General features: G+C 42.5%; 1 long non-coding RNA gene across 1 annotated transcript; it reads left to right on the forward strand.

Moving 5' to 3' along the window:
• Positions 1 to 898: 898 nt before the first annotated feature.
• LOC115420842 (uncharacterized) lies at positions 899 to 11,506 on the forward strand. Its single transcript, XR_003935613.1, has 3 exons — positions 899 to 1,024; positions 5,735 to 5,740; positions 11,494 to 11,506. It is a non-coding gene; the product is annotated as an uncharacterized LOC115420842 (long non-coding RNA).
• The last annotated feature ends 14,935 nt before the right edge of the window (positions 11,507 to 26,441 follow it).

Genomic DNA, 26,441 nt, shown 5'->3' on the forward strand with positions numbered 1-26,441 from the left:
CGAACTCTGTTCAAATGCAGCTGAGAACAGGTGGGTCTTTAACCTGGATTTAAATAAACAGAGTGTTTCAGCTGATCTGAGCTTTTCTAGGGTTTAAATCCACTTATTCAGAAGCGATCGCATCAGGACTGCACTATATTTACACTGGCTTTTCTCCTCTGTTGTAAAATACACTGAATTATTACATACTGTTAATATTGTTAATATTGCTCATAGATATTCATACTGTCACATACTGTTAATACTGGAAATTTGCATCAATTCATCAATTACATTACATTACAATTACATCAATTTTTATTTTTTTTATTCTCCTTTTCTCATTCTTATCTTACTTCGTAAAATTTTAAAAAAAATTTTAATTTTTTGTCTTATTTTTATTTTTCATAATTTTATATTTGTTCTATTCTTATTTCTGTGTTGTACTGGTGTTTTATTAATATTGTTGCACTTACTGGAGCAGCACAATAACAATAAAGGCTATTCTATTCTATTCTATTCTATTCTATTCACCCCAACATGACTATTTTCTAAAAGCGACAAAACCAGTTTTCCTGCTTAAACCTCACAAACTACTTTGGTTCTTGAATCAAACTGCAACTGGACGCGTAATAAGTAAAGGCATATATATTTACCAAGATTTTCACTTGTTCCATTGGCAGGTTTTTTTTTTTTTGCTTGAATTCAGCAAAAAAAAAAAAAAATCTTGAATTAAGCAAAAGAAATCTTGAAATAAGCAAAAAAAAAAAAAAAATCTTGAATTAAGCAAAAGAAATCTTGAAATAAGCAAAAAAAAAAAAAAAAATCTTGAATTAAGCAAAAAAAAAAAATCTGTCAATGGAACAAGTGAAAATCTTGTTCACATTAGTGTAAATCAGATTTTCCAGATCTATTGTCTCTAAATCAGTTCTTCTATCTCACTGAAAAGTTCTTCTTTAGGTTATTCTGTCTTGTTTTAAGTGTGATCAGATATTTGGAACAGAAATGAGACATACACTTAGTCAGATTTAGGTTTTTGCAGTGAGTAGACTGGTACGGTGTATGATACACACACACACACACACACACACACACACAGGGAGTGGGCAGTGTGTATTCATACTCAAAAAAAGCAGATCAGTCGTAGATCATCCCCTGCACTACTCCATTTAAAGTCACAGTGTGAGTCGCGCCCCTCAGTGCAGGCTTTCTGTCCATGTTAGAGTTAGAAGGAAACACGTCCAACACAAACACACACTGTTCACTCCTGTTTGCTCTGATCTGATGGAACCGATGGAAGGTGAGTTTAAGTGGAAACCAGAACAAATGAAGCTGCAGGTCTGAGCTGAGCGTGGGTAAACCTGGAATCACTGCTACCAGGAACTGCACTAGTGTGAGCGTCCAAACATGTGACTATTGTTAATAAAAACAGAGTGAGGGAACAAATGGAGCAGCAGGACGTTGGCAAAGCGGAAAACAGAATCAAACACTTCGACGTGGAAGTGATCCACCTGAGCGCTGGTAGTCAGAGGCAGAGGAAGGAAGGACCAAATGTGCACAGGTAGAAAAACCAGCAGATTTGAGCTCCTGTGAGAGCTGGGTTCATGGGACTGGACAGTTTCTGTAAGGTTATCAGAATCAGAATACTTTATTAACACCACCAGACAATTATTACAGTCGCTCCATTCAAATAGAATAAAAGTAGAAGGAAAGAAATTAGCAATAGAACCGAAAAAAGAAAAATATATAAATATATACATATATAGCTCTGAATATACATGTATGTATTTCCATCCACCAAAGAACGGCAGAGGTTTGTTTCATCTGTTTGTCTGTTAGCAGGATAAGTCATAAAGTTATGGAAGGATTTGGATGAAATTTTCAGGAAACATTGATACTGGCACAAGGAAGAAATGATCAGATTCTGGGGGTGATCGTGGGGGGGGTCTGTCTTGGCGGACTTTTGAAGATACAAAGTAAAAAAGAAAGAAAGAAAGAACTTTACACAAGTGAGCAAAAACATCGTAGTGTGTAATTCTAATGGAACTCAGGAATAACGACTAATCAAATGGACAGTCTGTTCTGCCGTGTCCGTCATTAGTTCGTCTCAGCTTTAACTCAGTGGGGTTTGTAAATGATTCCCATACACATCTTACACACAAACGACTTTCAGTACGAGTTTACAAAACTTCTCTCGGTTCCAGACACCCCATGAGAACACAGAGCTCCAAACGTTAGATTTTCACTCAGACTATTGAACCGTCACCATAAACTGGGCCTGCGGTGTGTGTTGCCGACGGTCCGTCTATGTGAGACACAAAAGGCCAGTCTGGCTCCCAAAATTAGACTTAATTGACTGGAGTTTTTCCGTGGAAGCGACGGGACAAAAGTGGTAGATGGAGAGAATGAGGAGGAGAGAGAGTGTTCTTGAACTGACAAGAGTTTTCACTGACAAAGACGTTCCATTTAGACGGGAACGTCCGTCCCGACTGTTAAACATCTCCTCAGCCCTTCTGTCCACGCTCTGTTTTTATTTCATCGCCGTTTCTCCGTCTGCTTCTGAATTCATGTCAGGTTGGATGAAGCTGGAGCTGATGTGAAGTGAAGCTGCCCGAATGGACGGATAAAAGGGAAGACAGTGGACTGTGCACCGCTCTATTACATTAGATCATATTATCACTAAACAGCACATAAACAGACAAATCTGTGCAAATGACTAGAAAATTAGTTTTTTTAGCCTCATTTAACAGAAGCATCACTGCAAAAATCTAAATCTGACCAAGTGTATTTGTCTCATTTCTGTTCCAAATATCTGATCACACTTAAAACAAGACAGAATCACCTGAAGAGGAACTGGACACTGAGAGAGAAGAACTGATTTACAGACAACAGAGCTGGAAAATCTGATTTACACTGGTCTGAACCAGAGAGTTTGCACCGGTTCCATTGGCAGTTTTTTTGCTTGAATTGAGCAAAAAAAAAAAAAATCTTGAATCAAGAAAAAAAAAATCTCAAAATAAGCAAAAAAAAAAAAAAAAACTTGAATTACGCAAAAAAATCTTAAATTGAGCAAAAAAAATCTTGAATTAAGCAAAATAAAAATCTTGAATTAAGCTAAAATCTTGAATTAAGTAAAAAAAATCTTGAATTAAGCAAAAAAATCTTGGATTAAGCAAAACAAAAAATCTTGAATTAAGCTAAAATCTTGAATTAAGTAAAAAAAAATCTTGAATTAAGATAAAATCTTGAATTAAGCAAAATAAAAATCTTGAATTAAACTAAAATCTTGAATTAAGAAAAAAAAATCTTGAATTAAGCAAAAAAATCTTGGATTAAGCAAAACAAAAAATCTTGAATTACGCAAAAAAAAAAAAATTGAATTAAGCAATAAATAAATAAATAAATCTTGAATAATGACAAAAAAAAAAATAAATCTTGAACTGACCAAATAAAGTCTTTAATTAAGCTAAAACTCTGCCAGTGGAACCAGTGAAAACTCTCTTGTTCAGATGAGTGTAAATCAGATTTTCCAGATCTGCTGTGTCTAAATCAGTTCTTCTATCTCAGTGTACAGTTCGTCTTTAGGTGATTCTGTCTGATTTTCAGTGGGATCACATGTTTGGAACAGAAATGACACATACACACTTGGTCAGATTTAGGTTTTTTCAGTGTGAAGACGTTTCATCTGGGCTCCATCTCACAAAGTGTTTCTATCATCGTCTGGACAGCGAACCCTTCCACAGCAGAAACATCCATCCACAGTGACCGCAGTGTGTTCCACTGCTTCCTCTGTGTGTGTGTGTGTGTGTGTGTGTGTGTGTGTGTGTGTGTGTGTGTGTGTGTGTGTCAGTGGAAGCCAACACTCTCTGCTGTTTCTACTTAAACATATCAGCTGTTTGGGGAGTTTCAGTGTAAGTGTGTGAGTCACACCTCAGCTCAGTGGAAGTGTGTGTGTGTGTGTGTGTGTGTGTGTGTGTGTGTGTGTGTGTGTGTGTGTGTGTGTGTGTGTGTACAGTCCTGTCATTTCCAACAGAACAGGAGTGTTTTGTCTGAGGTGACGTTCACACAGCAGGTTTTAAAGCACTGATAGTTGTTTTTTTTTTTAATGTTCTTCTTCCTTTTCCCTCATGTCCCTGTGCTCTCCATAAACTGTAAATGCTCTGCTTGGCTCTGAGTTCTTCATTCATTCAGCTCCACAGGTCCATTTTCAACCCTATTTCTGACTAATGACACCACAAAGGGGGTTTGGAGTGCTGGCCCTTTAAATGCACAGGAGACACTTCAGGCCCCGCACCCTCTAAGTGATTGGCTGTGCTGCTCTGTCCTGTTCAACCAACAACTGAACATTTTCAGTCATGGGCTCCGAGTTTGGACAGATTTTCAGTTTTTACTCCAACCACTGATGACCACAAACAATTATGGAGAAAAACAGGAGAAGTGTTGGACTGAAGTCTGGAGCTGATATGAACAAATGAGGCCAATGTGGGAAGTGATTTTCTACATGACAAGAAAAAACATTCATGAAAAATGTCTCCAAAGTAACACAGTCTCATTTCCTCCAATAACACACGAAGGGTGAAACTGTGAGTTTCAGAGTATTTCTATGAGTCAACTATACAGAGTCATGTTCAGTGTTTATCAGTGTTTGCTGTTTTTCATATTTACGTCTTGGATTTTTTTTTTTTCCCCCACGTACAGGTAAGGAACCAAATATGGTAACTTAATTGAACTTGATTTTCTACATAATACAAAATTTTGAAAAATTTCACAAAAACTTTACAAAAGTACATGTTCCTTTCACATTAACTGTTCTTTTTTTGGTATATATACTTCTCAAATGTATCTATTTATTTAGGCTATGTATTTTTGCCACATAAAGGGTGAGGGACCAGATATGGTAACTTCACTTACCTTGATTTTCTACATAACAATACAACATTTTGAAAAATGTCACAAATTTTACAAAAATACATGTTCCTTTCATATTACATATGCTTTCATATATACACAGGGTGGGGAAGCCAAATGTACACTATTTTGAGGCAGGGATTGAAAGACAGTGTATGACCAATTAGTTTAGTGAAAGTCATGACAATTTATTTGCCACAAGAAAATGTCCATAATAGAAAATGTTTTTATTCTATGTGTCCTCCTTCTTTCTCAATAACTGCCTTCACACGCTTCCTGAAACTTGTGCAAGTGTTCCTCAAATATTGGGGTGACAACTTCTCCCATTCTTCTTTAATAGTATCTTCCAGACTTTCTGGTAATAGTTTTGCTCATAGTCATTCTCTTCTTTCCATTAGAAACAGTCTTTATGGACACTCCAACTATTTTGGAAATCTCCTTTGGTGTGACGAGTGCATTCAGCAAATCACACACTCTTTGACGTTTGCTTTCCTGATTACTCATATGGGCAAAAGTTTGTGAAAAGGTATGGATAATAGTGTTAGGTATGATTATGACATCAGTATATGTTTGGGTTCAAAACAACTGACGTAGTGTCTGCTGAGAAAAAACAACTACATGTTCAGTGTACATTTGGCTTCCCCACCCTGTATATATATATATATATATATATATATATATATATATATATATATATATATATATATATATACTTCTCTTATTTATTTATTTAACCTACTTATTTTTGCCACATACAGGCAAGGAACTAAATATGGTAACTTCACTGACCTTAATTTTCTACATGACAATAAAACTTTATGAAAAAATTGAAAAAAAAATCACTAAGATACATGTAACTTTCACATTACATGTGTTTTTCTTGTGTATATACTTCTCAAATTTCTTTATTTAAGCTATTTATTTTTGCCACATATGGAAAAGGAACCAAATATGGTAACTTCATGAACCTTGGTTTTCTACATGACATGTTTTTGAAGTCACCGCAGTAATAACGTCTGGTTGCTTCTTCCACAAACACACTGAGGTTGAACTTGTGAATGTCAGTGTGTTTCTAGGAGTGGGCTGTAAAGGGTTACACCCAGCTGACGGCTTTTCAGTGGATGAAATGCTTTGTGTTCGTACTTCACCTTCCACCCATGTGACAGATGTTGGCAGTCGTGTTGGCGTTCAAAAAAGGATATGGGCTGGAAACCATGCGGATGCACCAGCTCCGAGGACAGGTGGTCTGTTTGAGACAGAAGAAGACCACAGGAACCAGCTCTGGGTAGGGTACCACCAGCACACTGGTACCACTGCTGTCGTCGTCATCGTCATCGTCGTCTCCATCATCATCATCATCTCCATCACATCCCATCATCCCCTCCTCCTCCTCCTCCTTCTCGATCCTCTCTTCCTGAATGACCCCCACCTCCTCTATTTCCTCCTCTTTCTCCTCCTTCTTCTGGGGTGGGGGGAGGTGGTGGGGGGGGCTGCTGCTGCTGGAGGAGGAAGTGACAGCATTGTCGCCGTCGCCCCTGCTTATGGCTGCCGTTACCCTGGAGACCGTTGCCGCTGACGGAGTTGCTGCTGATGGAGTTGCTGCTGATGTTGCAACGGCGGGGCCCTCCTCCTCCTCGTTCGTCATGGCAACCCAAAAGTCTGCGAAGCAGAGACAAACAGCAAAGAAAGAGAGAGAGGAAAAATAACGTCAATTGGACTTCAGTTAACTTTACACACAAAGCAGAAGAAAACAGAAGAAAACATCATCCAAGCATCTTCACCCACTGCCCTGTGTGTTCAAATGGAACTGAGGCGAAGTGGAGAATCCTCCTGCATGAGTTTGGGACCTGTCTGGAAAACCACAGCCATGTCGAGCAGAACCAAAACACATGTATTCAGTTCAAACACATGATCCATATCATACATCCTGTTGTTGGGATCAGAATCTGGGAAAGTTTCATTTGAGTCTCCTCATAGAATAACTGCACAAAGGGACAAAAGTCTGTGGACAGGTTGAATCCAGGTGTTTGTGTTCTAACAGGCTCTGGGATCCAAAACAATACGGACTAATGTCAGAATAGAGTTTTATATTATGGGATAGATATCATTGCATTGGTTAGTTTGGTTTAAATTGTTGTCTTTGCTTCTAAAATGCCTCACAGATGGTTTGGACTGAATTTCTCTCAACGTAGATTTTTAAAAAATGTTCTTCCTCTAAATGTCTAAAATATTTTTCCTGCTCTGACTGTCAATAATATTTTTTTTCCCAAAAGTCCGCAGTTAAACAGACAGCAGAAATATTGGAGGGAATGTGGAGAACTGGATGTAGATCACACATGGTTTTTGGAAATGTGATAAAATAAGTGTTTTGGAAGATGTTTGTGTCGAGTACTCAAACAAGTAATGGAGTATGAGATTCCACTGTGCTGTGGTGTTCTGTGTTTGTGTAACGGATCTGATGGAAATGTAGAGGGAAACGACAGACTGGGTTAAAATACTTTTAGTGGCTGCAGAAAAAACTATTACAAGAACTGAGGAAGGACAGAAGCAGCGACACAGGAGCAGAGGACTGAAATTATACATGGAATATGTGCAATGGAAAGGACGAGTCACAGACTGAGACTACAGGAAGCACAAATGGACAAAAAGTGGAATAAAAGGACTGTTGCAGAGCTGGGAATGATGGAAAGACTGGAGAAAGGAAATGGGTTATGTGTATAATGTACCCAAGAAATGTTGGTTTGTTCATCTTCTGTTGTGGTGTCAGTTATATGTGTAAAAAATTCAATAAAAACTTAAGTGGAAAAAAAAAAATTTCTTCCACAACTAACCATCTGCTTTCTTCACATCTGACTGAGGAAGAAAGATCTACCATTCAACTTTAAGGAAATACTGATGTTCACAAACTCTGTGGACATAAATATTGGGACACATCATGTCTGCAGCTGTCAGATGTCCTGTTCATGAGGATAGAAACGTCAGTATTAATAATCAATATATTTATCCCATAATATAAAACTCTATTCTGACATTAGTCCTTATTGTTTTGTATCCCAGACCCTGTTAGAAAAGAAACACCTGAATTCAACATATTCACAGACTTTTGTCCATTTGTGTGTGAGTTAGGATATTATACAAAGCCTTTATTTAAGCAGTTAAAAAAAGCCTCACTGAGATTACAAACCTCTTTTTCAACAGTGACCTGGCCAAGAAGAGCAGCAGAACACACAGTTTCTGACAAGACAAGACATAATGAACACAAAATAAAAAAAAAACTTACAATCGATGGTGACAAAACAATTATGTGTGCAAGTTTAAAACAGTTAGATTGACCACGCTCACTGATTTCACACTCTTAAAATAGCTTTAAATTCATTTATAGTAACGAGTTGAGATAGATTCAGGTTATGTTTAAGTCAGATGATGCCATAAAGCAGTGTTTCTAAACCCTTTTTTGAACATCAGGAGGCGTCTGCCACCCCCTCCCACCCAAAAAAGTCTTACGGGGGGGGGGGGGGGGTTATTAATGTGGCTACCGGTAAAAGTGAATAACAAGCCACTCGTTGCTATTTACTGTCGTACCAACTGGTCTCCCTCCGTCGTACTCAACACATCCAAGTCCAGACATTCTAACATCCCATTAAATATTGTGACAATGAACGCTGTACCACTCCAAGACAATAAACCAAATCAGACAAAGGCAACTGATCCGCTTTATCGCAGACTTTTCCTAATCTGACCAATGGCAGAAGTACAAAAGGAGCAGAAGTATGCCCTCGGAAAAAAAAAAAAAAAGGTGCTGAAAGAAAGTGAGTGAGAAAAGAGAGCTGAGTGGTTTAGTGTGAGGCTTAGCGTTGAATCAATAGTGTGTAGCTGGAGAGGGAACAGACGGAGCAGGACTCCTGATAGGACTGAGTCCAACCTGCCCATGGATTTCCAATGAGACACACACACACTTTTCTCAATAAAAGACCCGAGTCCATTCCACTCATACTGAGAGCTTTCGCAGGTCCTCAGAGTTGGCTATTTTCATTCACATCCAGGTTGACTTTGGATCATTTTTACGACGACAAAAGGCAGCCTACAAAGGGGCTGTAAAGTAGATGATTTTTATTATTTGCTCCGTTACTGCAATGAGGACATCACATTTTCAAAGGCCGAGAAAGTGCAGCGTCAACTCAACAATGCACTTGTACAACAGAGAAGAAAGCGATCTAATGAAGAAAGACGCACGGGAGAAACAACTGGTGAGCAGACGGTTCTTTTAACAGTGTAATGCACGTCCTCCGTGTTGACAAAACAGAATATGGACTTAAAATGAAGCTCTGAAAGCCAGAAATTTGGCAGAGTAATCATCGAGTCAGTTAAGATAACATAAAAGTTTACGGCGCCCTGAGGGGAAATGAGGTTGTTGTGGCAGCAGAGTAATAGGATCCCTGCATGGGAAGGACACATCCACTCAGACAGAAAGCACAAACCACAGAAAACAGCAGAGAGGAAAACAAACGCACATCAACAAAACAGGATGGAAACATCCGACCAGTTATGGACGCATTTAACCACGTTACTGTCGACGTGATGAACATCTGACCTGTTCACCTCATCAGAAACAAACGTCCAGTCACATATGGATTAGGGCTGTGGATCGGCAAGAATCTGCCGATACGATACAAATCACAGCACTAGGATCACAACACCGTATATCACCATATATCATAACACTGTTAAAAAGACCAGTTTTATTTTGTTTCTTTTCTTTAAATGTTTATTTACTTGAAGAATTGAATTACAGCAGAAATCTGCACAAATACTGAACATGTTTTTATTTGATCAGAACAGGATCTAATGTTCTATCACCAAATGTTCAAACTGTGTTCAAACTAGGGATGGAACCAGATGAAAGTTTCATGTCATGGTTATTGTGAATAAAATTATCACAGTTATTATCACAGTATGGTTGAAATTGTGCTCAAAATGTTCAAAAAGTACTGATACACACTGAAATAATTGAACCAAGCTGTATTTAAAAAATAAATAAATAAATAAAATAACAGTCCCACTGTCCCTTCTGTGTCAGAAACATTCACATATTAACCCTTAGTGGTCTGAGCCTATTTTGTCTGTTTTTCAGTCCTTTTGATTTGGCCTTTATATACTATAGAAACAAATGTTTACTATCCCCATGTTTGGATCTGTTTTTTCAGCACAACTTCATCTAGATCATCTGTCTGTTATTTTTTCACTTTAACCTACTATACAAACACAAAAGGACAAAAAACACACAAAAATATAAAATCCAATTTGAAAAATGTATATAATTTATTGCATAAATAACACACAGATATTTAACGAACCTTTTCACGAACTTTAAACGTGAATATTGGTTCCAAATATTAGGTATAGAAAATTAAAATTGTAATAAATTCAAACTCTACTCAAATATTTGACATAAAAGCAGATCTGTACATTGGGTTTTTTCCCCTAAAAGTGCAGTAATCAAACACAGTTATCATGAGAATTAGAATTTAAACGCTAATACTAACCGCCTGTGATTTTACCGCCGTTTATTGTTATATCGGTAACGGTTCCATCCCTCGTTCCAACTGTGTTCAAACTGAAATTCTGTTTTACAGACATTCCAGTTTCAGATCCTGTTCAAATGCTCAGATTCTATTCGTTCAGAACTAACATCAGAACAGGATTTTTGTGTGATCCAGAGCTTGTTAATCTCATTATTATTATCCATTTACTTATTCACTTTATTTATGTTACTGTTTTTTTCTTTTCTCTTTCTTCCTTTCAGTGAGCATTACTGATACCCTTTTTTCTTTCCAAAAAAAAGAGAACAGTGTAATTTTTACCAATGATGTGCTGTATAATATTTTATGAGACTGTTCTGAATAAAAATTTGAATTTAAAAAAATATATATCGCGAGGTGGCCTTTAGATCATTGAAAACAAATTTTATTTATTTAATTTTATGCATTTATTTAACCCTTATTTAACCAGGTACGTTAGTTGAGAACTGATTCTCATTTACAACAACGACCCATTTTAAGAGGCAGCGCACAAACAGAACCAGTGTTCAGAACTCAGAGCTCCTCCTTCCCCCTGAACTCTGTGCATGTGTGGATCCACTGTTTCTGTTTAAATTCCACAGTTTCCAGGTTGTTCCATACACACAAACAGTTGAATCTGGTCCCAGTCATGTGTCTGTCCAATTAGATTCAATTCACATCAATATTAGTTGAGTTCTAATTTTAAATGTGTGGGAAATGGGATTTTCAGTGTTCAGTGTAAATGTCCACAGAGTCCACATTCCACAGTGGATGTGGACAATTTAGTTCCACATACAAGAGACTGTTCTAAGCTACAGGTGGATCCAACTGGAGGAGAATCGGAGTCATTTGGAATTTTGGATGAATTTTGGAAAATGTCTCAGTGATGACAGATGGAAATCTGTAGATGTTGTGACCTTGCTGTGACCTTGAACTTTGTCCTACTGGGACCAAAATGGACTGGGTTGGTCCCAGGGCCTAGGCCTATCTGTGGGGAAGATCTGGGAAAGATGGGTGGAAGAGTTTTACACTAAAGATGAACAAACAGACAAACAAACACACAAACACACACACACACAAAGCACAGTGATCACAACACCTCCTGGAGGAGGGAACTATGTTTGGTGCTAAAAGTAAAAGTCTTCCTGTTTGTGTTCAGAAACATTTAAAGTTAAGTGAAGGGAATTTTCATTTCAGAGGGATGTTTGTGTCTGAAACATGTAAAGTCAGAACAAACGTTAAAAGTGTTTCTGTTATTGGGGTCAAATTATGGGACCAACTGAAGGATGAAGTGAAACTGTCGCTCACTGTCGAGTTTCAACAAAGCTTTAAGTCGTCAAATTCTCAAGGGCTATGAAAGTAAAATGATTTCAAAGTGATTTTAGAAACTGAATGTAGACGAATTTGTGTTAATGTTTGATCTGCTGCAACTTCAGGTGTGGAAGTGGAATAAGGCTGGGAATAGGAGAAGCAGAAATAAGTCTGTGGATTCAGCTTCTGCCGTTCTGTGTTAACCCTTTCATGTATGAATTATGAGAACCTTAATCAAGATTTTTTTCCTGAGTGTTTTCGTTCCTCTTTAGGCATGAAAAAGAACAAAAAAAAAAAAAAAATGTGACTGAAAATTTTCTTATGAACTTATTTTTTGTGGAGTTGCAAAAATGTCCACTCAGCTGGACACCATAAGTTTAAGTTTTGAAGCAAAGAAACATTTTTATTTTATGTTATTTTCCCTTTAACATGTATTTACTGATATAGTGGATGAAAGCTAGAAATAAAACATGGATTGGGATTTGGATTCAGCACATCAAAATTATCCTCAATCAGCTCAAAAAACTGAAACAATAAATTTGTTGTTGACCAGTGTAATCATAATCTATACTGAAGTCAAGTCCTGAAGTATTTGTACTTCCTCTGCAGCTGCCATGGTCCGACTGTCACATGGTATATCCAGTATGTAGCGCCTTCTCACCCATCCAGTCCCAGTAATGACCAATATGAACTCCTTTGGATGGTTCATGTGTTTCTCCTGTGTCAGTAAAATGCCCCAGGACCACTGACACGTCATCCATTCACCATTTGCAGGGGCCCGGGCTAATAACACAGTATGCACAAGTGCCACTGTCCATGCACTGGGTCCAGTCGAAAGCAGCTCATGTCTTCACAAACACAAACAGCTTTTTGTGGAAACCAGTTGATTTATCAGCCTGCGCGGCGTGCCGACAGCAAAGCCAATAGTCTGAGCTGGATGTGTTGGGTGGGGCTGAACGCTGCGCTAAAGGCTATAAACCATCCGCACCATTTCTCAGATGGTGCTGTTAAGTCTAAGTGGCGTAGATGTGTGATTAACGACACGTGTCAGGTTAGGGTCCACCTTCACTGATCACATGTCAGCAGCCACATCATACTGTATATCACACAACGGAAATTTTCTCACATGATTTCTTGATTTATTATAGTTTTCAGCGCTAATCAAGCTAATGCACAGGCACGACTGTATATGTGCGCACACATACTCATGGACAGAACAGAGACTGAATTCATTTACTTAGAGTTTTTCATGGGTTATATCCAGTATTGACTGATGATAAGAATTAGAGCGACACCATAAACAGACAGAGGAGCAGATACAGTACAGACAGGAAATACAGGCAGACTGGTGAAATACACAAAGACTGGAATGCACTTTGAACTGGCACTTCACTGCTGTGCACTGCAGAAAACAACCAGTTTAGTTATTTAGGGAGGACTTTTTTTTGGGGGGGGGGGGTTTGTTTTTCAGTATTTTAGTATTTTTATCAGTATTTATAGTATTTACTAAACACTGCTGATAATCAGGACCTGAGCGCAGTGTTTGGTTTCTGTGTATTTTAGATGCTGAAATGACAAATACATTTGAATCTGAAAACACAAAGTCCAGACGAACCAAAAACACACAGTACTTACAAATGTAGCAACTAGTGCTGGAAGTTAACGCCAACATAACAAGGTCTTCAAATCAAGGTTATTATCGTTAACGAAAACAAATGAAATGACGAAAACTAGAATTGAAAAAAAAATTTCCGTCAACTGAAATAAATAAAAACTATAAGAAAAGGACTCAGAGCGCAGACCTCCGCCAAAACAGATCCAGTTTAAAAGCAAACATTTTCTGGCACAAAAAGGAAACATTCCACAGAGTTTTATGTGATATTGTTTGAAACACCAGGGTCAGTTAACCGCAGCAAAACAAACTGAGGATTACAGTTTCACATCAAATACTTGTTCCATTTCCTGACCAATCATCTGCCAAAAATACTGCACCGTTAAACCTGACTGAAGCAGTGTGTGGGGTACCAGTCTGAACTTCACACTTCAAACACAGTGTGTGTGTGTGGGGGGGGTCCAGCTTAAATCTGTGGCGTAACTGAGGAGAAATGTGCCCTGTGCAGACTCCTTGGCTGAGTGTCTTTACTCTATTACACACACAGTTCCTGTTCACTGCAGTGACGTTATCGTCCAGTTGTTCGTGGGCGCTGACAGCAGCGGCTTCCAGCTCCAGGTGAAGGCAGGACTCCCACAACACAATACTGACATGAGAGGTTTACACCGCAGGCTCCACAGGACCACCCCCCAACACTCCTCCAGGAGCGCTCCAGGACTACAATAACAGACTTCCACACTGGACTGAAGGCTCGGAAAAGTGTGTTGGACTGTGTGAAGACGCTCTGCAGTGACGAGGAGCTGAGAACCACTGAGCCCCAGCGTGGGTCTGGACCAGCTGACACCAAAACCACTGGGCCCCAGCGTGGGTCTGGACCAGCTGACACCAAAACCACTGAGCCCCAGCGTGGGTCTGGACCAGCTGACACCAAAACCACTGAGCCCCAGCGTGGGTCTGGACCAGCTGACACCAAAACCACTGAGCCCCAGCGTGGGTCTGGACCAGCTGACACCAAAACCACTGAGCCCCAGCGTGGGTCTGGACCAGCTGACACCAAAACCACTGGGCCCCAGCGTGGGTCTGGACCAGCTGACACCAAAACCACTGAGCCCCAGCGTGGGTCTGGACCAGCTGACACCAAAACCACTGAGCCCCAGCGTGGGTCTGGACCAGCTGACACCAAAACCACTGAGCCCCAGCGTGGGTCTGGACCAGCTGACACCAAAACCACTGAGCCCCAGCGTGGGTCTGGACCAGCTGACACCAAAACCACTGAGCCCCAGCGTGGGTCTGGACCAGCTGACACCAAAACCACTGAGCCCCAGCGTGGGTCTGGACCAGCTGACACCAAAACCACTGAGCCCCAGCGTGGGTCTGGACCAGCTGACACCAAAACCACTGAGCCCCAGCGTGGGTCTGGACCAGCTGACACCAAAACCACTGGGCCCCAGCGTGGGTCTGGACCAGCTGACACCAAAACCACTGGGCCCCAGCGTGGGTCTGGACCAGCTGACACCAAAACCACTGGGCCCCAGCGTGGGTCTGGACCAGCTGACACCAAAACCGCTGAGCCCCAGCGTGGGTCTGGACCAGCTGACACCAAAACCGCTGAGCCCCAGCGTGGGTCTGGACCAGCTGACACCAAAACCGCTGGGCCCCAGCGTGGGTCTGGACCAGCTGACACCAAAACCGCTGGGCCCCAGCGTGGGTCTGGACCAGCTGACACCAAAACCACTGAGCCCCAGCGTGGGTCTGGACCAGCTGACACCAAAACCGCTGGGCCCCAGCGTGGGTCTGGACCAGCTGACACCAAAACCGCTGAGCCCCAGCGTGGGTCTGGACCAGCTGACACCAAAACCGCTGGGCCCCAGCGTGGGTCTGGACCAGCTGACACCAAAACCGCTGGGCCCCAGCGTGGGTCTGGACCAGCTGACACCAAAACCGCTGGGCCCCAGCGTGGGTCTGGACCAGCTGACACCAAAACCGCTGAGCCCCAGCGTGGGTCTGGACCAGCTGACACCAAAACCGCTGAGCCCCAGCGTGGGTCTGGACCAGCTGACACCAAAACCACTGAGCCCCAGCGTGGGTCTGGACCAGCTGACACCAAAACCACTGAGCCCCAGCGTGGGTCTGGACCAGCTGACACCAAAACCACTGAGCCCCAGCGTGGGTCTGGACCAGCTGACACCAAAACCACTGAGCCCCAGCGTGGGTCTGGACCGGCTGACACCAAAACCACTGAGCCCCAGCGTGGGTCTGGACCGGCTGACACCAAAACCACTGGGCCCCAGCGTGGGTCTGGACCAGCTGACACCAAAACCACTGAGCCCCAGCGTGGGTCTGGACCAGCTGACACCAAAACCACTGGGCCCCAGCGTGGGTCTGGACCAGCTGACACCAAAACCACTGGGCCCCAGCGTGGGTCTGGACCAGCTGACACCAAAACCACTGGGCCCCAGCGTGGGTCTGGACCAGCTGACACCAAAACCGCTGAGCCCCAGCGTGGGTCTGGACCAGCTGACACCAAAACCGCTGAGCCCCAGCGTGGGTCTGGACCAGCTGACACCAAAACCGCTGGGCCCCAGCGTGGGTCTGGACCAGCTGACACCAAAACCGCTGGGCCCCAGCGTGGGTCTGGACCAGCTGACACCAAAACCGCTGAGCCCCAGCGTGGGTCTGGACCAGCTGACACCAAAACCGCTGGGCCCCAGCGTGGGTCTGGACCAGCTGACACCAAAACCGCTGAGCCCCAGCGTGGGTCTGGACCAGCTGACACCAAAACCGCTGGGCCCCAGCGTGGGTCTGGACCAGCTGACACCAAAACCGCTGGGCCCCAGCGTGGGTCTGGACCAGCTGACACCAAAACCGCTGGGCCCCAGCGTGGGTCTGGACCAGCTGACACCAAAACCGCTGAGCCCCAGCGTGGGTCTGGACCAGCTGACACCAAAACCACTGAGCCCCAGCGTGGGTCTGGACCAGCTGACACCAAAACCACTGAGCCCCAGCGTGGGTCTGGACCAGCTGACACCAAAACCACTGAGCCCCAGCGTGGGTCTGGACCAGCTGACACCAAAACCACTGAGCCCCAGCGTGGGTCTGGACCGGCTGACACCAAAACCACTGAGCCCCAGCGTGGGTCTGGACCGGCTGACACCAAAACCACTGGGCCCCAGCGTGGGTCTGGACCAGCTGACACCAAAACCACTGAGCCCCAGCGTGGGTCTGGACCAGCTGACACCAAAACCACTGGGCCCCAGCGTGGGTCTGGACCAGCTGACACCAAAACCACTGGGCTCTGCTGGAGGAGGACCCCACAAACCAGAGCAGCAGCAGCAGCAGCAGCAGCAGCAGCACACAGACACAGTGGAAGCTCTGCTTCTGCACACCACGGAGATGAACATCATGTTCAGTGAAGGCCAGTGGGTGGAGGCGGCATGAGCCCCTGACCCAGACAGTCTGCACTTTATGAAGAGGTGAAGCCACTGCAGGAGCTGGAACAGTTTAGGGAATCTGAACCAAGGCTATTACTGCTAACCAAAACGAACAAAACGAACACAACTAGAATTGAAAAAACATTTCCGTTAACTGAAATAAATAAAAACTCTAATTAAAAGAAAAAACCCTAACTACCTGAAACTGTATTGTGTGTTTCAGCTCACATGTGCTCACAGCTCTTCTGTGTCTGTGTTCATATTAAATCAGTCTCAGTGAATCCAAAGGAACTTTGTGTTGGTAAATGACAGTTGTTCAAATGGACAAATGTACATGTTCAACATGTTGATGCTCATATGAACTATGTTTTCAGCTCAAAAATGAACCATTTCAGCACAATTAATGCACACACACATCCCAATTAGTGGGTTCCTAAATCCAACATTTCCACAGCGGTGGACTGGAAGGGATGGTCCAACCCCTGGACACCTGGTTGACCAGATATCACTGCCCTGGGTTTGTGTTTATGGGGTTGTGTTACAGATATCGTGTACGGAACAAAGATTTCAACGACCTGCAGACAAAGCCCACTGACGTCACTGACACCGATGATGAGGATGTGATCCAGACCACATGGAAACGAGTCCAGTCCCACCTGGACGGGCTTCAGGCAAACAATGGTCACACATAGAGATGGAGCAAACAACTTGAATTTATACTTTTCATTTTGTAATAACTTCAGATTCAGATTTAGTAATAAAAACATCCCAGATGCTGTTAAAGAACAAAATAGTAAAATGCACAGCATGAAATAAAAACACAGAAAAAGAATCCGAAAAACACCAACTAAAAACAACCCATATATACGATAAAATATTTAAAAAGTGCACTAAAAGAAATAAATAAATAGTAAAGATAAAAAAAAAAGAAATATTGCATGATGGAGGGGTGACTATTTCACCTATTCTGCACATTCTGTATTTCACTGTCACCTCCTCAGCGTTGGTCCAACAGTCTTATGGCTGTTGGATCAAACTATTTCAAAGTCTGGCAGTTTTGCTCCTCAGGCTCCGAAAGCGTTTCCCTGAGGGCAGGAGGGAAAACAGTTTGTGGAAACTACAGATTTGTCCGTTCATTTGCTTTTTTAATCAGTTTGTTAAATTGTAAAAAGCCTTTATGAACACTGTGTCTGGTCTGAAACGGCACATACTGAATGTTTGGACCGGATGTGGACGCTGGTCGGTCATGACCGTCTGCTCTTCCAGAACTTCATGTTGTGTTTACAAAAGCTCATCTGACTGATGTTTTATGGGGGTCTGAAATTCAAGGCTGGTGAGACCCGAACACTTTCACACTCGGAAAGTTCAGCGACCAAACAGAAGTCTGCTGCAACTGTACGGAGAAAAAACTTCAAATGTTGCAGTATTTTTGCATCTAGTCCAAACACGACTTCAGTGCCAGTCACAGGATTAAGGAAAAGCAGAATTATTCATGGCAGTATGATAATGTGCTGTTTTACTGTTTAAAAGGATTTGCCCCTCAGCCACTTTTAACTGCCTCCTCGGCCCCTTCACCCTGACACTGGGCCTTGTGCGACACTGATCCTCATTAGCTACCTTCAGACAGGACTCAGGGCTTCATTACCCACAGGCTCCCTTGGCCGACACACAAAAAACACTATTCTATACAATGTCGTGTTCAGTACAGGGGCTTAAAACAGCCCAGATACACTCATTACCACCTGCCCAGACTACAGAGCCACATCCCTCTGACAGGTCTGAAGCCCCTGCAGGACCCACAGGGCACACACCGCAGACTGAACGCTTTCATGCATGAATGACCAGAACCTTAACCAAGACTTCTTTTCCTGAGTGTTTTTATTCCTCTTTCGGCAGGAAAAAAACAACGCCATTGAAAATTTTCTTACGAACCTATTTTTCAAGGAGTTGCAAAAACATACACTCAACTCAACACCAAGGTTCTTATCGTTAACAAGAACTAATGAAATGACCCAAACTAGAATTGTAAAAACATTTTCATTCACTGAAATAAATAAAAACTAGAATTAAAAGAAAAACCATAACTAACTGAAACTGTATTGTGTGTTTACTAAACTAACTAAAACGGATAAATATTCTGGATCCAATTCCCTTGGTTTTGGTCTTTGTCAATGTCAGATTGATGTTCAATGGATTTCTTTGTCTCTCTCAGTTTTCTGTGCTGTCTCCATACGACACTTTTTGCTCCGTCACTTGTGTTCACTTGTGGTTTCCAGTCGTCTTCTGGTCCCCACTCTACCTGGAAACATGGAGACTAAAGCAGCAGAGTCCTGTCTGGGATTGATTTGAATAGGAGCACAGAGAAGAAGAGAAAAGAGACCACTGAACTACAACTGAACTACAACTGAACTACAACTGAACTACAACTAAACTACAACTGAACTACAACTGAACTACAACTGAACTAAAACTGAACTACAACTGAACTACAACTGAACTACAACTAAACTACAACTGAACTACAACTGAACTACAACTGAACTAAAACTGAACTACAACTGAACTACAACTAAACTACAACTGAACTACAACTGAACTACAACTAAACTACAACTGAACTACAACTGAACTACAACTGAACTAAAACTGAACTACAACTGAACTACAACTAAACTACAACTGAACTACAACTAAACTACAACTGAACTACAACTGAACTACAACTGAACTACAACTGAACTGAAACTAAACTACAACTGAACTACAACTGAACTACAACTGAACCACAACTGAACTACAACTGAACTACAACTAAACTACAACTGAACTACAACTGAACTACAACTGAACTACAACTAAACTACAACTGAACTACAACTGAACTACAACTGAACTACAACTGAACCACAACTGAACTACAACTGAACTACAACTGAACTGAAACTGAACTACAACTGAACTACAACTAAACTAAAACTGAACTACAACTAAACTACAACTAAACCACATCTGAACTACAACTAAACTACAACTGAACTACAACTAAACTGAAACTAAACTACAACTGAACTACAACTGAACTACAACTGAACTACAACTGAACCACAACTGAACTACAACTGAACTACAACTAAACTACAACTGAACTACAACTGAACCACAACTGAACTACAACTGAACCACAACTGAACCACAACTAAACTACAACTGAACTACAACTGAACTACAACTGAACTGAAACTAAACTACAACTAAGCATTTAGAAAATAACAAAAACTAATAAAAACTATTAAACCTGCTCTAAAAACGAATTCAAACGAACTGAATTAGAGAAAAAAAAAGTCCAAACCAAATCAAACTAAACTAGAATGAAAAATCCAAAACTATTAGAACTTTGTTCGACACCATGTGTTTAATATTTGAAGGTTTTTTTTTTTCTTGTTTTGTTTTTACTGATATTCAGACTTGCACGTACTTGAAGATAGATTCTGTTCATTTACATGTTATTTTGTTTTTGTCTTAATTTGCTTTGTTTTGTTTTATTTTGTGTCTTTGCATGTTCGAAATAAAACAAATTAATTAATTAATTAATTAATTAATTAATTAAATTAAAATGAAATAATATAAATATATTGTGTGAAAACTATGAAACTAAGCCTTTTTTAAAGCTGCTAATCTGTTGTTTTCTCACTTTATTATACTCGGATACTAGTCACTACTCATTTATGGAGATAATATACAAAATAAAACCTTTTAGTTTAAAAAAAAATCTGTTAATTACAGTCTAATAGCAATAAGAAGCCACTGGTTTCCACTCCAACATGCCAGTGCAGACCAGGTTTATCTAGAACAGTAAAGTTACAGTAACGTTCTGAATGTCAGTGCATGAGATGATGCATAAACAAAAGTCCATGAATATACAGAACATCTTTGAAAAGCTGACCACTGTAGTGACCGTTCTGTATGAAAGGCTTTAGTGGGCCCAGCAGAGCCCCAGTCCAGCTCCCAGTGTCCCCGCTGACCGTTCTGTATGAAAGGCCTTAGTGGGCCCAGCAGAGCCCCAGTCCAGCTCCCAGTCCAGCTCCCAGTCCAGCTCCCAGTGTCCCCACTGTAGTGACGGCTCTGTATGAAAGGCCTTAGTGGGCCCAGCAGAGCCCCAGTCCAGCTCCCAGTCCAGCTCCCAGTCCAGCTCCCAGTGTCCCCACTGTAGTGACGGCTCTGTATGAAAGGCCTTAGTGGGCCCAGCAGAGCCCCAGTCCAGCTCCCAGTCCAGCTCCCAGTGTCCCCGCTGACCGTTCTGTATGAAAGGCCTTAGTGGGCCCAGCAGAGCCCCAGTCCAGCTCCCAGTCCAGCTCCCAGTGTCCCCGCTGACCGTTCTGTATGAAAGGCCTTAGTGGGCCCAGCAGAGCCCCAGTCCAGCTCCCAGTCCAGCTCCCAGTGTCCCCGCTGTAGTGACAGCTCTGTATGAAAGTAAGTAAGTAAAGTAAAGTAAATTTTATTTCTAGAGCACTTTTCACAGACAGAGTCACAAAGTGCTTTATCAATTCAAATCAGAATCAAATTAAGTTTACAGACCCAACAGAATCCTTCAGGGGCAAACACTTGTGATTGGTGACAGTGGAAGGAAAAACTTCCCTTTAACAGCAGAAACCTGGAGCAGACCCAGACTCCTGAAGGATGGACGTCTGCCTGGACCAGTGGGGTTAAAGAGAGAGAGAGAGAGTAAAGGAGGAGAAAAGAGAGAGCGATAGAGATATAGAGAGACTGGGGGGGGGGGGGGATGACACATGGAGTACGTTATGATGAATACATAGAGTGTAATCAGTCTGTGGTGGTCCTGGGTCAGGTGGGAGACTAAAAAGCCTTTTTGAACAGGAGGGTTTTGAGGTGTTTCTTAAAGCTCTGTACAGAGTCCATGGACCGTAGGTGTAGAGGCAGGTCATTCCATAGACGTGGTCCACAGCTTTAACAGACCTGTCACCGCGTGTGCTAAAACAGGTGTGTGGAACCATCAGCAGGTGTGTGGAACCATCAGCAGGTGTGTGGAACCATCAGCAGGTGCTGTCCTGAAGACCTCAAGCTACGAGTCGAGCTGTAGGGCTGGATCAGGGAAGCAATGTCTGCAGGGGCCTGGCCATGTAGGGCCCGGAAAGTTAGCAGAAGAATTTTGAAATGAAGACGATATAGAACAGGAGCCAGTGGAGAGATTTAAGGATGGGAGTGATGTGGGTTCTCCTGTTTGTGCGGGTCAGGAGCCTGGCAGCAGAGTTCTGGACAAACTGTAGACGGGCCAGCTCCTTCTGTTTAAACATGTAAACAGGCTGTTGCAGTAGTCTAAGCGAGAAGATACGAAAGCGTGAACGATCATCTCGAGCTCATTTGTGGACACCATAGATCTGAGTTTGGAGATGTTGCGTAGGTGGAAGAAACAGTTTTTGACTAGGTGTTTGGAGTAGAATTCTAAAGACATGTCCTGGTCAAAGATGACACCCAGATTCCTCAGTTTTGTCTTTACCGAGGAACTCAGGTCTCCAAGGTGATGTTTGATCCCTGGGATTGCACTATCCGGGGCAATGATGAGGGTCTCAGTTTTGCTGGAGTTCAGCTGGAGGCTGTTCTCATTTAGCCACTGCTTCAGCTCTGACAAGCAGATGATTAAGGAACTCAGTTTGTGGGGCTCAGAGGAGTTAAAGGAGCAGTATATCTGGATGTCATCTGTGAATAGATGATAGGAGACATCACTGTACTGTCGGATAATGTGGCCAAGTGGGAGGACATAGAGTAAGAATAGCACTGGTCCCAGGACAGAGCCTTGGGGCACACCACACAGTAGATCCGCTGAGTCAGATTGGAAGTTGTTTATTGACACAGTGAAGCTTCTGCCGGTCAGGTAAGAGGAGAACCAGTCTAGCACATGACCTGACATCCCTACCAGGTCCCTCAGTCTCTCAATCATTATGGGATGGTCCACTGTGTCAAAGGCCGAGGACAGATCTAGCAGGACCAAGACTGTGGATTTCCCGGAGTCAGCCGCCATCAGGATGTCACTAGACACTTTTAATAGTGCGGTTTGTGTTGAGTGGCGTTGTCTAAACCCAGACTGAAAAGTGTCATAGATCTGGTGTGTCTCCAGAAAAGCTGTCAGTTGTTTAGACACTGCTTTTTCAAGGATTTTGGCCAATAGGGGGAGCTTTGAAATGGGCCTGTAGCTTTTGAAGTCTGTGGGGTCCAGTGTGGTTTTCTTTAGTTTAGGTTCTATGATGGCCTGTTTGAAGGAGCTGGGAAACAAACCAGTTGTGAGCGACAGGTTAAAAAACTTTGTGACCCATGGTCCAATAGTGTCAAAGACACCGACAAGGAGCTTATGGGGGAGGAGGTCTGCAGAGTTGGAGGAGGGTTTCGTTTTGGATAAAAGTGCTGAGATGTCCTCCAGTGTCACAGGGTCGAAAGAGGACCAGGTTTGCAGAGGGGGATCAGATAGGGTCAGACGGCCAGAGGGTGGTGGGATATTGTGTTTAATATCCCTGATCTTGTCTGTGAAGAAGTTTAGGAAGTCATTGCTGTCAGCTTTACAGAGCACAGGGGGGGGGGGGGGGGGGCAGGGACAGCAGGGGACACACTGGACTGGATTGTGTCACAGATTACTTTGGGGTTTTTCTTGTTTGTGGCTATAAGTTTGTGGAAGTAGCTGGATCTTGCCTCCTTAATCATTTTATTTAATGAGGTTATGAGATCTTTAAGATGTAACCTGTGTACTTCCAACTGGGTTGATTTCCTTAGAAAGGCCTTAGTGGGCCCAGCAGAGCCCCAGTCCAGCTCCCAGTGTCCCCACTGTAGTGACCGTTCTGTATGAAAGGCCTTAGTGGGCCCAGCAGAGCCCCAGTCCAGCTCCCAGTGTCCTCGCTGTAGTGACGGCTCTGTATGAAAGGCCTTAGTGGGCCCAGCAGAGCCCCAGTCCAGCTCCCAGTGTCCCCACTGTAGTGACCGTTCTGTATGAAAGGCCTTAGTGGGCCCAGCAGAGCCCCAGTCCAGCTCCCAGTCCAGCTCCCAGTCCAGCTCCCAGTGTCCCCGCTGACGGTTCCTTCGGTGAACAGCACCAGCGTCTGGCTCATCGCCTTCACACACACACACACACACACACACACACACACACACACACACACACACACACTTCTGCTCCAAACATGCGCACCAGAGCCACCGAACAACTGCAGCTAAAGAAACGGAGCACGACGGGAGCATCGACAGTTAGGGGTTCGATTCCCATGGAGGCCGAGCAGGGCACTAACAATCCAAAAGAGCAGATGTGATTCCTGGGCCGTGTTGGAGCCTGTTCACAGCGTCTGCAGAGCGTTCAGTCAGATGGACAAACCCTTCACATTGTCAGCATTAACGGCTGCTCTTCTCACTCTTCTATCGTATGTTTGTCATGTTTTTAGGTTTACGCTTCGTTTTCAGGGTGTTTGGGCTTTATCCAAATAAAGATTCTAGACTTTCTCCAAACTGGTTTTTCCTCAGGACCTTGACTGTTTGTACTTTAATGCTTGTGTTCCTACTTTTTGGGTTGAGGTTGAACCTGTTGTGTGCAGCAGAACAGTTCATTTGAATAAATCGGGGTTTCTGCAGGTATCAACAAATCTAACTTAATGCCACTTTAAACACATGTAATGCCCATGTCCGACTGCTCATACAGTTTTATGTATAGTTTTATGTGGGTTTACCGTCCACAGGCTTTAACCCGGTTCTGAACACTTCCTCTTCCAGTCACTTCTGCTCAAACTGGCATCTTCCCATTTTTCCGACATCGCTCTTTCGCCGCAGCATGAACACGCTCACAGCACGTTGCATTCCAAGCATCTGCTGTTGTGACTTTGTACGTCGGCCATGAACAACAGTAAATTAAAGTAAATTACACCTGTCAATCATCACACTGATGATACTTCAGATCAAAATTATTACATGTTCACAGAATCAAAATAAATCATGGATAACAAAGCTTTTTTCCCCATCAAGTGTGTTTGATTTTTTGATTCCTCTGGACATTGAATTTAATGCCTTTTAAGACCTTAAATTTCACAAAACCTATTTAATTAAGACTTCTAATGCTTTTTAATGACCCGCAGAAACCCTGTAAATATAAGAATGAATGAATGAATAATTTGCAGTAAATTATGTTTTACTGACAGAATTGTTTTCAATCCATCTGAAAACCACAGAAGTGTCTGAATATGACACAAACACATTTCACTACAGTTACACCAGCACCAACCACATCCAGTTTGTGACACACTGTCCTGGTCTACTTCTTATCTTAAAGGACAATGTGTCTCTGAACATACTCTACAATTCAACTATGACACAGACTTTTCTCCAAACTATAAGACTTTTGCTCAAAATTCCAGATTTTTCCAGACTTTCCGGACCTGCACATGCGTCCTGCTTTGACAAAGCTGGGCCACTTCTGACAGACTCCTGCATTTTTCTGGGGCTTTTTCAGAAGTAATGCATGTTCAACCAAAACAAACACCACACATTCTAGAATTTACAAACAGCCTTTGGCTCGTTTAGCCGTTGTTAATTAACTATCTGATTAAACCAGAAGCACAAATAAACTGCAGTTCACACTCACTACAGACGTATGCATAATGTTATCCAGTTCGACAGCACTTTCCCATTTTCAGTGTTGTACAGATTCGTTCCTGTCCCACATCCACTGGGCTTGTGTTCATGTTAATGCATCTGCCTTTTCCTGCTTCAGATCACAAACCTGAAACACACAAACCTGAAACACAAACCTGAAACACACAACCCTGAAACACACAAACCTGAAACACAAACCTGAAACACACAACCCTGAAACACACAAACCTTACACACAAACCTGAAACACACAACCCTGAAACACACAAACCTGAAACACAAACCTGAAACACACAAACCTGAAACACAAACCTGAAACACACAAACCTGAAACACAAACCTGAAACACACAACCCTGAAACACACAAACCTGAAACACACAACCCTGAAACACACAAACCTGAAACACACAAACCTGAAACACACAAACCTGAAACACACAAACCTGAAACACACAAACCTTAAACACACAAACCTGAAACACACAAACCTTACACACAAACCTGAAACACACAAACCTGAAACACACAAACCTTAAACACACAAACCTTACACACAAACCTGAAACACACAAACCTTACACACACAAACCTTACACACACAAACCTTAAACACACAAACCTTACACACAAACCTGAAACACACAAACCTGAAACACACAAACCTTAAACACACAAACCTGAAACACACAAACCTTACACACAAACCTGAAACACACAAACCTTACACACACAAACCTTACACACACAAACCTTACACACAAACCTTACACACACAAACCTTACACACAAACCTGAAACACACAAACCTGAAACACACAAACCTGAAACACACAAACCTGAAACACACAAACCTTACACACAAACCTTACACACACAAACCTTACACACACAAACCTGAAACACACAAACCTGAAACACACAAACCTGAAACACACAAACCTGAAACACACAAACCTTACACACACAAACCTTACACACAAACCTTACACACAAACCTGAA

Source organism: Sphaeramia orbicularis, chromosome 1 (genome assembly GCF_902148855.1).
Source record: "Sphaeramia orbicularis chromosome 1, fSphaOr1.1, whole genome shotgun sequence".
Classification (NCBI taxonomy): domain Eukaryota; kingdom Metazoa; phylum Chordata; class Actinopteri; order Kurtiformes; family Apogonidae; genus Sphaeramia; species Sphaeramia orbicularis.